The 4,433-nt window shown below is 31.2% G+C and overlaps 1 pseudogene; it reads right to left on the bottom strand.

Moving 5' to 3' along the window:
• Positions 1-4,201, bottom strand: part of LOC113119616 (kelch-like protein 7) — a 9,607-nt pseudogene extending 5,406 nt beyond the window's left edge.
• Between the last annotated feature and the right edge of the window lie 232 nt (positions 4,202-4,433).

Genomic DNA, 4,433 nt, shown 5'->3' with positions numbered 1-4,433 from the left:
CAATATTTTTAATAAATTTTTTATAATTAATATATTATATTTTCTTTAGTTATTACATTTTTTTAATAATTTAATTTCAGGTAAAGATAAAAAATTATGCAAATATGTCAAATAAATGTAATAATACATCAAATAAATAAAAGAAATGAAAATTAAGAATTAAATTAAGTAAAACGTATACATTTTTTAAAGGGGTCATTGGATGCAAAATTCACTTTTACAGTTGTTTGAGCATAAATGAAATTAAATCATTCCTGATCCGGCTTCACCTACAGAAGAGAAGAGTACAAGGCTCTTTTATAAATCTTTGCAAATCCCCTTTCCTAATAATGTGATAATTAGCAAGTTCCGCAATTAATGCAGCTAAAGTTAACAGTGCAGTCACCTCACAGAAGAGAGGGGCGGGGTCAGCAGAGCTCATTAGCATTTAAAGGAACATGCACCGAAACAGCTCGCTATGAACAGAGCTGGGGACATGGTCAAAACTGTGTTGTTTTACACTACCATTGAGAAATTTAAACTAAAGACATTTTTATTTTAGACCCTAAAGAATCATGGAAAATGGGCATCTGATGACCCCTTTAAAAAACAAGTATAAATAGGTTCAATAAAAGACTGATTGTTTTAGTGGTCAGTAACTCACAGATGACCATTTTCAGGCACTCGGGGTTGTCCTGGATCAGCGGTTCGGCTTGAACGGTCTTACTGAGGAAGTTTTTGGACACGAGGGGGAATCGAACCTTCCCCAGAATGTCTACCATGTACTGCTGTCGATTCAGGACGTCGTACTTCAGCCACCGCACCGCGGCGTCGTAGATCTGCACAGCCACACAGAGACACGTTATTCAGCTCAGTGAGCGTACAGTGGTTGAGTGTCCAGCTCGTGTGCGCTCACCTGGTCTTCTGCTCGGACGGTCAGCGTGTCCTGCTGGAGCAGGTGTGTCACCTGCTTCACGTCCAGCTGGAGAAACTCGTCCATCTTGTAGACGTCTGTGAAGTGCTGGTGGATGAAATCATCAGCTGCCACCTTCAGCTCCGGACAGTTCAGACACTCGGCCAATGCACTGATGCCTGTCACAAAACACCCAATCACACACTCCATATGCGCTTCTACCACTGGAAGCATAATTAACTGTACATTATAACATTATCTCACATGAAGCTTGTCAAATTTTACATTGGAGCTTTCATGTGATCACACATAAAAAAAAAATAGACAATCACATTTCATATCCAATCTATAAAATACCACAGAGAAATACATAATTATCTTGCGATAAACTGAAATAAAATTCAAAAGAGAAACAGGCGTTAATATAAATAAAATATATTAAATGCATAATAATATAAAATTATTTTAAATATAAATATTAAATAAATAATATTATTTATTACATAAATATTAGCAGAATTAAATAAATCATATTTATTTAAAACATGTGAAACGTTGTTTAAAATGGCTTTACAAATAAATATAGTTAACATTTAATATCAGGAAAAATAACCCACAGAAATATATAATTGTCTTGTGATTTAATAAAAAATAAAATAGAAAAAAGGAAACATCTAAATCAAACAGACATTAACTAAAAATAATAAAACATGAAACATAAAAATAAAATGCAAGACAAATTAATAAATCTAAATATTTAAAATGTTTCGTTATTTATAATATGTAAATATTGCTTAAAATGGTTTAACATATAAATATATACATTCATCTGTCGTCTATTTTCAGTTTATTTTTAGGAAATAATTTTTAGGCAATTTTAATGTAAAGATTTCACAAGCCATATGATGCATATGTCAGATATCTCTTTTTATGCATATTTCAGATTATGTGATGCATATTTCAGATCTCATATTATATTATGTTAGATATCTCATATTATATGATGAATTGTTTGATATAATATCAGATTTATAACATAAGCAATAATTACACACATAATATAGAGTTAGTGATTAATAGGAATAAATCAGAAAATTTAACAGACATGAAAATAAGAATAAATGTCAGGACAAATTAAAAAAAATATAAAAAAACTTATATATATATATATATATATATATATATATATATATATATATATATATTTGTGCAATTATATAATATCTTATTTTCAGTTTATAGTAAGAAATTATTGATGCACATCATATGAGATAGTCCATATTTTATTATGCATCTGCTAAATTACTATGTAAATGTAAATGCATGCAATATATCTCAGATTATGTGATGCATATTATAAAATGAATATTTCAGATATGTCTGATATAATATAATCTATAATTATCTTGTAATTATTAGAAATACAATTTAAAAATGAGAAGTAGGACTGAAATAAAGATGAAAATATCCACAGCGAACACTTGAAGATGCTGCGGTCTCACCCAGACAGTTGGTGGGGTCCACCTGCTCCTTCAGGAAGTCCACACACATTTTCTTGACCGGTTCAATCTGGTACTGGTTAGCAGCGTTCAGCAGGGACTGAACATTATTACTGTTCACTGAGATGCTGAAACAGAATGGAAACATGCATGAGCTCTAAATGCATGAAGAATACGTGTAATGCATCTGTGGAGAGACGTCTGACCGAGCCGTGTAGACGAACTCCACCAGCAGCTCGATGATCTCCGGTTCGGCTCCACCAAGCTCCACCTCGTGATTGGTGGCCTCCATCATACTCGCTACACACGCAAGAGCAGGGGGTTTGTTTTAGATGTGTGTGTGTGTGTGTGTGTGTGTGTGTGTGTGTGTGTGTGTAAGATGCATGCTGAAGTGTTTCTCACATGTGAACATGAGGTTGAAGAAGTGGCTCGCGGCGGCCAGCACCACTCTGTGTGCCAGGATGTGCTTCCCCTGCACCACCAGAATCACGTCACACAGGATTCCCTGCAAACACACAGCCTCAGACAAACCTGCTTTTCCTGCAAATACCATCTCTGTGCATCAGAGAATATGAATGCACAGCCATGCATAGAAAATATTTATCTGAAAAGAGGCTGACACAGATAATGCTTAGTTCATAATTTGTATTATTTCCTGATAATAAAACAACCGTCACAACTTTTCATCTCAGTACAGTCACTCTGGGTTGTTGATTGTCTTTATCATTATTAAAAGACTCCAACTAAAAATACTTTCAATAATAGTCATTTCATTAATTAAAAACGGATTTATTATTTCCTAAATATTTTACTTAAAAAGATAAAACCTTTTTATAATTAAATATCAACAAACATATTAATTTAGTTTACAATTTAAAATATAAATTAATTTTAAAAAAGTTTTAACTTAATTATAATCAAGAAAAATTATAAATGAATTAAATATATGTCATATATATATATATATATATATATATATATATATATATATATATATATATATATATATATATATATATATATATATATATGTTATAATAAATAAGGTAAATATAAGTTAAAAAATTACAAGTTAAATAATATAATATCAGCTTATATAATATCAGATAATATCAGGAATAATAACCCACATAAAGATATCTTGTGATTAACAGAAATAAAATAAAAAAAGAGGATGTAGATTAATAATAAAATAATATTATTTATTTTTTGTATTGTGTTGCGATATTTCTTTATAAATGTAAATATTTTTTCTAATTATTAAATGATTATCAAATTAAATGTGTTCCATAATTAAAAAAAAAAAAAGAAAAAACATAAATGTACCTGTTATCTCATTTCAGATTAACGAAAGAAATTACATCTGGCAAAATGTATGTTCATAATCATAAATATATCGTTTGATAAGCCATTGTTATTATGGAATATGTCAGATATATATGACGCATAAGATGAGATCTCATATAATATAATGATTGTTTCAGATTATGTCGTGCACACGTCAGGAACCTCTTACATTATGATCCTTCAGTCAGATTTACCTGTTTTCTCAAGTTATTCATCACTCCCATGATGTTGGACAATAACCTGTACTCCTCTTTGGACGCAATCTTCTTCTCGCTTTTCTTTTTGGGTCCTCCTGATATCTTCTCGCTCGATGTGGAGGCCATGCTCATCATGCTGTGTTATAAGTATGATAAGAGTGTTTATTTAATAACACACACAGAGGTTTGCAGCTCGACTCTGTGTGTAAATATGAGACAGGAATGACGTGAAGGAAGCGGCAGGATTTCGGGATCACCGCCCGCTGAAAAAAATGCAATAAAAGTCCGTTTTTTTTTTTAAGGTTATTTAAATTATTTGGGATTTTTTTCTTAATGTAGTTTTAGATAGTTAATCTTTAAGTATCTGAGTGTTGGAAAAACTGGTTGCGTTTTGTATAAAATGTAGACCGGTAACATATATGATGTGAAGTACGTGACAACATAACAATAACGTATGTCAAAATAAAAGTCCGTAACTATATATATATAGCCCTTACT

This window comes from Carassius auratus, chromosome 19 (genome assembly GCF_003368295.1).
Source record: "Carassius auratus strain Wakin chromosome 19, ASM336829v1, whole genome shotgun sequence".
In the NCBI taxonomy this organism is placed as follows: Eukaryota; Metazoa; Chordata; class Actinopteri; order Cypriniformes; family Cyprinidae; genus Carassius; species Carassius auratus.
This window is presented reverse-complemented; position numbering and strand designations above follow the sequence as displayed.